This window comes from Anser cygnoides, chromosome 24 (genome assembly GCF_040182565.1).
Source record: "Anser cygnoides isolate HZ-2024a breed goose chromosome 24, Taihu_goose_T2T_genome, whole genome shotgun sequence".
NCBI lineage: Eukaryota > Metazoa > Chordata > Aves > Anseriformes > Anatidae > Anser > Anser cygnoides.
The window spans coordinates 6327689-6339804 of record NC_089896.1 but is presented as its reverse complement, the minus strand read 5'-3'; the positions used below and the strand labels follow the sequence as shown (position 1 = coordinate 6339804).

General features: G+C 61.4%; 1 protein-coding gene across 7 annotated transcripts in view; it reads right to left on the bottom strand.

The window, feature by feature from the left end:
• The window catches only part of NFYC (nuclear transcription factor Y subunit gamma), a 33844-nt gene extending 24290 nt beyond the window's left edge, over positions 1–9554 (bottom strand). For 2 of the 7 annotated variants that reach the window (XM_066982739.1, XM_066982741.1), the window contains exon 1: positions 9382–9551. The gene's annotated coding sequence lies outside the window, so the exon portion shown is untranslated. Of the gene's footprint in view, positions 1–7020; positions 7178–9381 lie in introns of those variants that run through there. The other 5 variants (XM_066982742.1, XM_066982743.1, XM_066982740.1 and 2 more) reach the window with 5 other exon arrangements.
• Between the last annotated feature and the right edge of the window lie 2562 nt (positions 9555–12116).

Sequence of the window (12116 nt, the reverse complement as noted above, 5' to 3'; positions counted from 1 at the left end):
GCCACCAAGATGCGCACAGCTTCTGCTGCGGTGCGGGATCAGAGCACCTCACACACCGACACGTTTAAGGCTGAGCGATCAAAACGCAGCAGTGCCAGCACCATTTCACTCTGTGGCACGCGCACTCCAGCTTGCTCATAGCTCTGACTACAACAGGAAACAAACTTCACCAGAAGCTCAACGGATTTGATGAACACTTAGAAAGGGAGAAACAGAGCGCTGGCAGCAGAAGGCAGCAGCGCATTCCCTCCCCTGTGCCAGCACTGAGATCTGCCAGGGTGCACGGGCAACAGGACCAGGGCTTCTTCCCCTAAAACCACTCCCCTCATTTACCCCAGCTGGCCTAAGCAGCCTCTGACCTTCAGCCTCAATCTCCTTCGGATCCCCTTAACCATCCCATGTTTCTTCTTTGTTGTTTTTGCCCCCTGCGGCCTTACAATGTATTTACTGATCAAGCTTACGTTAACTAAGTAGTCGGATCCCAGCACCTTGTTAAATCGCTGCGTTTTATGACGATTTTTTTTCAGATAAGATTGGGGCAACATCCATCACAGCCAACGCCTACATGGGATTGTCCTAGAACTGCCTTCCCAACGTACATCCATCCCGACCTACATCCACCTTCGCCTCATTTGAAGGCACCTTCGGAGAACGCAGGGTGCTTTGTAAAACCGATCAACTCCCACCTTACGGGTACAAATTTATTTAGCTGCTTTCACCATACACAAAGCCCTCAGGCCGCAATCCTTGAATTCCAGCCATAGACGAAGTGGTCCAGCTCCACCTCACCGTTACGATGTGGAAAACGCTCAGAAGATAACACAAAACTGACGGTGCCACTACAAGTACACCACAGTTACTTCAGCACGTCACAGCGGTGATGCTGCTGTCATTACAGTGTAAGAACTGCTATCGTTACACACGGGTAACAAATTACAAATAAAGTTAATGCTAAAATATGGGCCAAAATCCTTTACCCCAAAGATACGGGAACTCTCTTCTGCTCCTGTAAGACAGGAAATATCTCCGGCAGCCTTTCAGGTAGTGGGAGAAGCTTACAAGGTTCTGAAGCCCCGCTCTGGACGAAAACACAAACTTTTAACTTTCAAAGCAAATCCGAGAGGCTTTCTGCAAAACCAACACACTTCAAAATCCAAGTGCTTCCTCCCAGCGCGCCGTCACAAGAAGCTTCTGCAACTCCTCAGCTTTATTTCCAACCTCTCCCTTCTGCTGTATTACGCACACAGTCCCTGCGCACAGCTGGCACCCCAGCCCGCTGGTCCCGGCTGACGGGAGGATCACTCCAGGGCGCCGGACAAGGTGCACACTTGTAGATTTCTCTGGCGGTCAGGAGAGTCAAATCCCGGACTAAATTACCTGTGGAGGGTACCGAGTACTTCTTGCCTAAGGTTTTTAAGAGAAGGTTGCACAAACAAGTCAGGAAGGGCTCACGTCGAGTTGATCTTGCCTTGGGGCAGCAGCATAAACAGGATGACCTCTTCAGGTGTCTTCCAGCCCTTTCTTCTCAGAGCGCTTAGCAGTATATATTTTATCTTCAAAGCACCGTTTGAACGCTAACTCCCTAATGCCTCCAACACGTTACTTCTGGTCTCATTCCTCCGAGGCACAGCATTTGATTTAAGCCCAAAGGAGCTGCAAAGCCGAGGAGAGGAGCCTGGATCGCCACCTCCAACACAGCTCCCTGAACCCACCACGCTGCGTCGGCAGCCAGCGGGGCCAAACCTGCTTTGGGACACCCGCTGCCCATCCGCCGCCACCAGCAGCACCGTGGGGCTTTGGGGCTTTTGCTGCTGCCACCCCTGCGCCCTCTCCAACCCCAGCACCAATCCTGCTCCTCCCTGTGAGAGGCGGCAAGCGCGAGGAACCAACCTGAATTCATTCATGCGAAGCAGAAACTGCCCCGATAACCTCTCCGATACCGGGTTCGATATGGAATTACAGCCCGGATCTTGCAGAGAGCTGCACCAAAGCACCACCAAGCCCAAACCTCCCGCCAGACGCGGCGCTGGCTGGGCAGACTCGGCAGGAACGAGAACCGCCGCTGCAAACTGCTTCGGGGACACGGGACGAGGGAACAGCCTACAGCACCCAGAGAAAACGTGGTGAGCTCCGTACCTTCATGCAGGAGACGGCGTGACCCAGCAGGTAAAGGCAATCGCTACGGCACACAATGGGACGCGGCAGCCTCAGGCAGGCCATTGTCAGCTGGCTTCGCTCCTTCAGGAGAACAAAAATCCCAGGAATTGTGCCCACTTTTATAAAACCTGAGGTTTCTCTTTGCAACGCACCAAGTACCTAACAGCACTGCTAAAAGCCCCCTGCCCGGTGGCAGTCCTCATTAAATCGTGCACAGAAAGACCGAAGACACACACACAGGCTATTTTTAATTCTGGGCAGGGTTTTGTGCCTGCACATAAATACACCCGAGGCTTGTACGAGAAAGCCACGAGAAGGATGGCATGGCACAGAAACCGCACTACAAATTGCGAGCTGGCCTCGCCACGGCGCTGCACCAAGCCAAAATCGAGGCTGCAAATATTAAACCACCACAAAAAAAAAACCAACGCCGGACTAGTTTTCTTTTAAAAGTTAAAGCAAACAAAATAATCTGAATTGCTGTTTGCACTGGTTATTTTACTTTCCTTTCTTCTTTGACTGAAAGAGCACAAGGGTCACACTTGATATTTGGTATTTCAACAGTTAAACATTATTAAATAGTTGCCCTTCGCAGTGCAATTTTGGCAGGCAGGCGCACAGAGCAAGAAGCAAAGGAAGAAAATTCCCAGACAAATAATAACAAGTGTCTACGATGAACCCTGCTGGCTCTCCAGCTCCTAAATTAAACATCCAGCAGAAATGGAAAAGCTCTTTTAAGTGAAGAGCGTTCGAGTTAGGCGAGTCTGCTTCACACAACAACGCAGTTGGCACACACCAGAACAAGGCTGCAGATCGGGTGCTTCGCTTCAGAGCCTCAGACCTCAAGGAACCTCGAGCAAAACCGTACTGCAGCCTCGTTCCTTTAAAAGATCTTACAAGCCACACGCCTCACGATGCGCCTCCCGCTCCTGGAGCACGTACATTTTGTTTGCTCCCCTTTACCCGTAGTCTTAACGGGGATGCCATGGAAAACGTGACACCAAGCTCACCTCACCAAGTTTTACACTGCCTCGGCGTTCAAGAGCTGCGTCTGCACCATCACGGAGCACACTGGGGGGAAACGTGGAGCAGCTCCTTGCTCTCGGCATCTCACCAGAGCCGTACTTTCCGGGGATGACGTTTCACGCCGCGGCACCAGCAGGCGCTCACCGAACACACGTGCTTGTCGCACAGCCGGACGTATACGACACGAAGGCACGCGGCGTACTAATAACCCGAAGCTGAAGTCAGGCAAAAATATTTCCAGAACCATAGGCACTGTTTTGGCACCAGCAGCGTTAAAGTGAAAGGCTTCATGTTGAGAAAGCCCTTCGAATATTTTGTAGCCCAGTGCCTGCTTTCAGCTTTTGGGGCACCTGCTCGGCGTCCACCAACAGCCAGGTACCCCTTAAAGTCCCAATGGCTCCCCAAAGCTGCTCCATGGCAGCATTTTGGGTGCTATGAGCGGGGTCTCACCTGGCGTTTGGGCGGATTTGCCCATATTTTAGGCGACAGAAGTTCTGACCACATCACGCACACGTTTCTTCCACCGCTTTGTAGCGCAAGGAGGACGCCTGGTTAGCACGGATCGACCAGACACAGCCTGGGAATCTGCCGTTAAGCCGCAGTCCTGGAATATTCTGAATGATTTATAAATAACGCCGCATGAAATTACGAGCTTCTGTGCAGCGAGTCCTGTGAGTGCCCTCACATTTTCTCAGCCTTTCGATACCCCTCACGGTTTAAGTGGCTGAGGAAGCCGAACCGGGTGCTCGCTGGGCAGCAGCTGGATCGGAGGGCGGGTGTCACCCGACGCTGCGCCCACACGCGGGGGCTGCGGCACACCGAGGGCAAGGTCGTGCTTCGAGCTGAGCGTGGCCCCGAGCACCGCACCTTTCTGTGCTCTTCTGCTGCATTTCTAGGCTCGGCCACCGCTACGCTGCTGGTGAGGGAAGAGGGCAAGGCAGAAAGCGCGATTAAAAACGCACCGCGGCAGCTCCAGCCACGGATACAACCTACACAACACGAATGACAACCGTGAGTTATTCGCAAAAGCTTTACAGCAGAGCGAGAGGCTGTGCCAGCTGTAACCGGGCACGTCTGCTGAGAACCTTGTTAGGCCTGGTAGAAAACAAAGTGAACGCATGGCTTTCAGGGGCTGCAGGGTCATCAGGACGCTCAGTGTTCCTATTTCCCTCCTTACTCAATTTTATGAGTTAAATCATCAAATGGCATCTTGCAAAATTAAAAACAATTATTGACGTAGACACAAGCACAAGCCTTCTGCCGCCCGAGATCAGAAAACCTCGCCTCAGTGAAGCACAGCCCACGCTGCTCAGTGGGCAGGCAGGATGGGGCGCGCGGGCCTTCTTGTTTTTAAACGATCCCGTGCTATAAACATGCAAATCTTCTGGGTCACCTTCAGCGAACGAAGGAGGCGACTGAAAGTGACCCACTTCGATTCACCAGGAAGTGACCGAACACGACAGCAAGCCGGAGGCAGCGGAAGAAAATCCCCCAAGTGAGATCTCAGCACACAGAAATATTTTTGTTGAGAAGAAAAAACACAACACACAACAAAAAAAAACTTCCTGGAGCTCCTGAGGAGCTTTGGCAGCGATCCTGAGGGTTGATCCTGCAGCCGGTGCCCCTTGTAACAGTCGCTACGGTTTTCTGACACTCGAAGGCACACAGTAAATTGTCCTTTATTTATTTTTTATTTTTTTTTTTTACCAAAATGGTAAGGGAAGAGTTTAAGTGGACAACCATCCAAATTTAATTCACTTACGACACCGGCAGCCTGATATGCCCTGGAATTAGGAAACCGCTTCACGTGCCCACGCTACTGGAATGCGGATGTCTCGACATCCCAGAAACGCAGGACCCTGGTCCGATTTAAAACCAAAGCAAGAAGGAACTCTGCTCTGGCTGAAAGGTGGCCTCCTGCGGGCGCCACCTCCTTCCCACTCGCCCACCGCCAGGAACATCCCACTGGGAACTCCTCCTCCAAACCTTTGCTGCTTGCGGCCAAGGCAGCGTAAAAAATAAGCAGGGAGAAGTCCCTCAAAGAAAACCAAGAGCCTGGCTCCTGAGCCTGCTCGCAGCGGGGCACGGGCAGCACACCAACCCCGCCGAGCAGAGCGAGGGGGGTACGGGGACCTTCCTCTCCCTTACGGGGCTACAAGAAAGTCAGCGACTCGCAGAGTTTGTTACCAAATCCCTTCCCAAGCTTCGTGGCTCTCCTGCTGCTTTTCACCTGTGAAGATCCGGCAGCACCTTTCCTCACACCCGCGTTGCCTTCTGCAAGCTCCAGCAGTGAAACGTGGTTAATGCTGGCCGTAACGAGGACTTCTGCAGGATTTTTGATTTCCATGAAGGCAGCCACACGTTCCCTCACCTTCTGCTACCCCTCAAAGGCGCGCAGCAGCCGAGCGCGCCCTCGTTTCAAGGAAAAACACCTTAAAACGTCTCCTTTCTGCTTGAACGGTGCTGGCGACGAGCTCCATCCCCACAGCACGTCCTGCGCCTCTGCCCGACGGCCTGCCGCAGAACTCGCCGCTACCGGGGCGTCCTGGCGAAAGCACCGCCGCCAGCAGACCGCTTATGGCAACGGGGGTTTCGCTCTGCCCCTTCTCGGATCTGAAACCGGCGCCGCACACCGAAAGCCACAGAGCCCGGCCCGCGACAAGGTGACGCCGTTCGCCGGTCTCAATTCGGATTGAGACAGCCGAAACGACACCCGAGGGCTGCCACAGCTCGGGGGGCTCCCGGGTTGAATCCGGCGCCGAGAGGCAGCCCCCAGCTCGCAGCGGGCGGCGCCGTGCCAGGCGGGCTCAGCACCCGCGCTTGTTTCTCTGCCGAGCCTCCAGCAAGGTGCCGGGCAGCGCCAGCACCCCCAGCTCCCAAGGCGGCAGCTTTAAGGCCGACCACCGGCAGGTGTGGGGAAGGAAAAGGCCCGGGAGCAGGGCTGCGAGTGCCTGCGGCACGTCACGGGGCTCGTTCGGCGCGGCAAGGGCACCCGGCACCCCCATCCACGACCAGGCCATGAGGAACCCCTGCCCCGTGCCCCAACCCCCGGCAGCAAACCCCGTCCGTTCCCACCTGCGGGCGACCCCCGTGCCCCCGGGGCGCAGCGCCGTTTCCTCACCTCTTCTTTTTTTTTTTTTTTTTTTTTTTTATTTATTCCCTGCCGAAGTGCCGCCGACAAACTTCGTCCTTCCCCCCGGGGGGGCCGTGCAGCCTCAAGGTCACCGGTGCCGCCGAGGGGGCGGCCTGGCGCTGCTCCCCTCCCGCTGCGGGGGCCCGGCCCGGCCCGCGGGGCCCCCGGGGGGGGTTGGAGGGGAGGGGGGGGGAGCTCGGGGGCTGCCGCTGAAGCCCCGGTTGCCGCCGGCCGGGCCCCGGGAGCCGTTCGCCGGCCCGGCCGTGCTGCGGCACCCGGTGACCTTCAGCGGGGAGCCGCACAGCGGGGCTGCGGCCGCTCGCTGCGGGCCCTACCGGGGGGGCTGCGGGCCCTACCGGGAGACCGCGGCCCCGCCGCCACCCCCCCCCCCCCCCCCCGCGATGCTCCGGTTCTACCGGGGCCGGCTCCGGGAGGCTGGACACCGCCGGCGGGGCCCCCCCGCGGCTGGGCGGCGGCACCGGGGAAGGCGCTGCCGGTTGCTGCCCCCCCCCCTCCGTGCCCCCCCCTCCCCCTCCCGTTACCGGCCCCGGGGGGCGCAGGGCGCGGCCGGGCAACCCCCCCCCCACCAGTCCCCACCGGGGGCTCGGCCTCGGGCCCCGCCGCCCCCCCCCCCCCCCCCCCCCCCCCGGCCTCAACCCCGCCGCCGCCCCGCCCCGCGCCCCCCGCCGCCGTGCTCGCCTTACCGGGCCGCGGGAGGCTCGGGGCCCGATCGCCGCCGCGCAGGGAACGGCGGCGGCGCGACGCGGGGGGTGCCGGCGGTGCCCGCCATGGCTTCGTCTTTGAGCTGACCCCTGCCCGCCGCCGCTCCGCGTCCCCGCCGCACCGGGGCCGCCGGCCCCTTTAAGGGCCGCCGCTCAGCCTACCCTGCTGCGCCCGCCCAGCCCGCGCCGCGCGCGCCCATTGGCTGAGAGCCGCCGGGGGGAGCCGCGGCCCCGCGCTCCCATTGGCTGCCGCCGGCGGCGCAGCCCGGCCGCCCGCTTCCTGTTTTCAAGTTACCTTGAGAGGCGGCGCAGGGGTCAGAGCGGAGCCCGCCCGCGGCCCCTCGGCGGCGCGGCCCCGCCCCTCGGCTCCTATTGGCCGTCCGGCTCCCGGCCAGGCACGCGGAGGGGGCGGGGCGAGGCCGCCGATTGGCCCGCGCGGCTGTCGCTCAGGGAGGCTTATTCCCCCCCCCGCCCCTTCCAGCGGCGCGTCCCGGGGCGCGGGGTCAGGGCCGGGGGGGGGGGGGGGGCAAAAATTAATAAATTAAATAAATATAATAAATAGAATACAAAAATATATATTAAAAAATTTAAAAAATAAAAATACAAACATAAAAATATCAATATAAAATATGAATATAAAAATAAAATAAAATTGAACGGAAATAAAATATAAAAATTACATTAAAAGAAAATAAAATATAAAAAATAAATAAAATAAAACACAGTAAAAGCTGCTTCCCAGGCTGCTCCCTGCCTCACTGGGGCTGCCCCGCAGCCCCCCGGCAGCACACGGGCCCAGACATGGGTACCAATACAACTGTTTATTATTATTATTATTATTATTGTTACTAATTATTATTATTATTTGATTTCTGGAGTGGCGGCGGGCAACTGAGCTCCAGAACCACCCCAATCCCACGCCAAGTGCCTCACGAGGCTACGGGGAGGCGCGTGGGAGGCAATCGGTCCCGCGCCGTCAGGCGGGGCTCTCAGGGGAGAGCGGCAGCGACGTTACCGGGGTGGCACAAGGCGCACGGCACCGAACACGGGGCATCTCCCGGAGGCGCGAAGCCACCGGGGAACCGGCCGGCACCGCGGGGCCAGCGCCCGCCTCAAGGTCACGCAGCCGCCCGGGAGCCGGCCGCGCCCCCCTCAGCGCCCCGTCCCCACTTGGGGTACGGAGCCCCGCGAGGCGCCGCGCTCTGCTTCGCCCAGAGCTCCGCGTTCCTCCCAGCTACCCCCGCATCCTCCACCTGCTGTGCTCGGCAGCCCAAGGTCACGGGCACCCGCCAGCGCCCCAGGCGAGCCCTGCTGACGGAGGCACGAGCAGCAGGAGGATGCCCGACGGCAGCGGGGTTACCCCGGGGTGCGTCTGCCCCTGACCAACGCCCGGAGGCCGGCATCAGGACGCGGCAAGCGCGGCCCCAGTCCGAGCAGCCTGGGCCCAAAACCTCCCCTCGTCTACACAGGGCAGAGCCCAGCCTGCCAAAGGACCCAGCGGGGCCGAGGGGACGGCGGCGAGTCACGGCTGGCGGCCCGAGGTCCGATTTCCGGACGCGGGGCCGGGGGATTAACCCCGTGCCCGCAGCCCGCTGGGCTCGGCGGCTGCGACTCCATCCCAACCGCGAAGCCCGTCACGGCCCCGGGCCCCGGCCCGGCAGCTGCCAACCGCGGCCTCGTGCTGCCCGCGGCGCTGCACCGGCAGGGCCCGGGAGGGAACGGGGAGGAAACGGGGCCGGGGCCCGAGCAGCTCCCGCCCGCCCCCGCCCTGTTCTTGTCCCCGGGCCGCCCTCGGGCCTTGCCCCGCCTCAGGGCAGCGCCGCGGCCTGCAGGCCCCTCACCCCCCCGGGCCTAACGCCGCGCACCGGGAGGCCTCGGGCCGTTACCGGGCTTTAGCCTCTCCCTCTGGGAGACCCCCCCAGGGAGGCTTCCGGGGCAGAAACTGCCCCAAAAAGACACGGAAAGGGCCAAAAACACCGCGCACCACCCCACCCCCGGTGCCCCTCCCCCGCCTCTCCCGGTCCCCCCCCCCCCCCCCCCGCCGCCCCCAGCCCCGCGCACGGCCCCGGCTTCCTGCCCCCTCCCCTCCCGCCCGGCGCGCGCGCGGCAGCCAACCAGCGCCTCGCTCCCCCGCGGCAGCCAATGAGCGCCGAGCTCCCCTCGCCCGCCTCCACCCCCGCGAGCCAATCAGCGGGCGCGGAGCGGCGCGGCGCGGCCAATCGGAGCGGAGCCGCCCGGGGTGGGGGCGGGGGGGGGAGCCCCTGAGGGCCGCCCCCGCCCCGCGCCCCCTCCGCCAGCCGCCGCCGCCGCCACCTCCCCCCCGCCCCTCGCCCCGCCACTCACCGGCCCCAAGGGCGCCGCGAAACCTCCGCGCCTCCTCCGCGCCCAGGGGGCCCGCGCTGCCCCCGGGCCCGGCTGGCGGGCGGCGGGAGGGACACGGAGGAGGAAGGGGGGGGGGGGGGCGGCGGGAGCCCGGCGAGCGCCCAGCGGCCGCGGAACAAGATGGCGGCGGCGCCGTGAGGCGGCTCGGGAGGGCGCCCCGCCCCTTCCCCTTGCGCCGACGCAGCGCGCAGGCGCGTGACCCGCGCCGAGGTCTCGCGAGAGTTCGCAGCGAGGCGGCGGAGGCGGCGGCGGCGGGGAGCGCGGCGGGGCCTGCACCGGGCCTAGGCCGCAGCCGGTCCCGTCAGGCCCCGGCCCGTGAGGCCCGGTGCGGTCCGGCGAGGCCTTGCCGGGCCCTGTGGGGGCTCCTCCGTAGCCCCCCCCGTTATCACGGGGCTGCCCTCGGTCCCCCTGTCACGGCAGCGCGCTGCCCGAGTCACCCCGGCCCCTCACGGGGCCCCGCGGCCCTGTCAGGGAGCGCCCAGGGGCCGCCGCTGAGGTGACTGGCGGGCGGCAGCGGCTTTCCCGTGAAGAAACGACACTGCCAGATAACGGGCTAGCCGCCTTGCTGCCCGAATCGCGGCCGATTTATTTATCGCGATAACGATAACCCCGCGGTCGTGTGCCCGGGGTGGCGTTCGCCATGGGGAAGCCCAGTCCTGTGCGGCTGCCGCGCTGCCCCGGCCCCTCGGTGGTGGTAAAAAACAGCTGGGGACACGAGGCCTCCGGTAAAGCAGCTCGCCGCGTGCCTTGTGCCCTGCACCGGAGGAGCGGGGGCCCTCCCGCCTGCCGCACACGCGGGCAGGATGCAGGGCCCGTTGCGCGACCTCTGCCCAAACGCTGCAATTGGGACGGATCTCCGCGGCCACGCTCTCTGGCTTCAAAGCTGGGCCGCCCTGAGGACTGCGTCCTGACGCCGAGGAGGGAGATGTCTTGCAGCAAATCCCTGCAGTTCCAGTGAAAGTCCTGCGGCTTCATGATTCTCAGGGCGCCCACGAGGCGCAGCAGCCAAGAGAAATACCACGCCTGCCGCCGGGTTGTTTTCCTTCCCCTCCCCATTCTCACGAGTTCCCGGCTAAGGCTCCTTCGGCTGCAGCGGCTGGGAGCGGTGCTCCGCGGAGCTACGCGCGGCCCCTTGTCGAAATGACTCATTTATAAATCAATTAGCCAGAACTGCCGCTGGCTTTGCTGCCGGGCGCAGCTGCCAAACAAGCCGGCTGTTCCTCCTGCCGGGGCGCAGGCCCCGCTCGCGGGGTTCCTCCCCGCCCAGCCCTTCTCCCCCTGACTCTCCGTGGCTCCGTGCTGCCCCGTTTCCTCCCCACCTGCTCTCCCGGCAGCAATGGCTGCATTGTGTGGCGCAGCCCGGCTTCCCCGAGGAGCGCAGCCAGCTGCGGACACAGAGCTCTCTGTGTCAGCCCGCCCGAAACGCAGAACAGCCAAAAAAAAAAAAAAGAAAAAAAAAAAAGCTTTTTTCCACTCTCCATTTTATTGGTGCTTGCATAATTTTTTTTTTTTGTGGTTTGCTGATTTCACACTTAGCGCCATCTGCTACCTGCTCAGCCGATTCCTGTGCCAGCGACCAGACCCAGAGGAGCTGTAGCGCACTCTGGGCAGGTTTGAGAAGGGTTTGACACCTCAGAAATGGGAAAAAGCAGAAAGCTGAGAGCAGGGGCTGCAGCCTGGCCCTTCCCGAGGCAGCCCTCTGCTGTCCCAGCCCACTGCAGCAGGCCTCGACTAACCCCAAAGCAGCTGCGGCTTTGGGGCAGCCATCCCCCAGCAAAGAAACGAGTAGAAAATTAAAATCTGGATGTAAATGACGTGTTGGCATCTGCCTGGACGTGGGCACACCCCGCCTTGTAAATTGGGGGGGGGAAAAAGAAGCTTTTTAGGGCCAGATCTTATCAAGGAGATAGTGTTCGATATCTAATCAGATTGTGTTTAATTACATCTCAGTAACCCTGTGCTCGGACACGTGTTTTTGGAGGATCTTCAGAAACCTGGGGCGTCGGAAGGAAAACCACGAGAGGCTTAGCAGCAGGACAGAGCGCGGCCCGGCTGCTGCCAGAGGATCCCTTGGGAGACCAGGAGAGGGGAGGGACCCGGTGCCACCCCCTGCCGAAAGGGCCGTGGGTCACGGCAGCTGGGGAAGCTCAAAGCCCGCGTTCCCTTGGTGCCCCCAGCACCCTGCCGAGCTGCTCAGCACCTTCTTTCCTTGCCCAAGGGCGGCGTGCAGCCCAGAGCACAGCAGCTAACGGGACGCGCTGCAGGGGGTTTGCACCCGAACCGGTGCCAGGGCTGCAGAGCGGGAACCTGCCCAGCCACGTTTTGCAGATTTTTTGCAGAATTCATTAAAAAAAAAATAAAACCCAACCTGGAGTTACGAAATCTGTCAGCCTTAAGAGCTGCGAAGGAGCCGAGCCGCCCAGCCCCGACCGGGCCCTGCCAGCACCGGGCCGAGCGCGCGGCGCCCTGCGAGGAGCTGGGATCCAGCTCGGCTCGGCTGAGCACCGCAAAGCCGAGCCCTGTGAGTCCTCTTCTGTCACCCCTACAGGAGCAATGGCGTTAAAAAAAAACACAACCCTTTTCCCCCAGCGCAAACCCAAAACCTAGAGGAGGAAGCGGCGAGGATCCGACGAGCGGAGCTCCTTGGGGAACCACGAGGCATCGGCGGCAGCTGGGTGAGGGTCCCGGAGCGACCT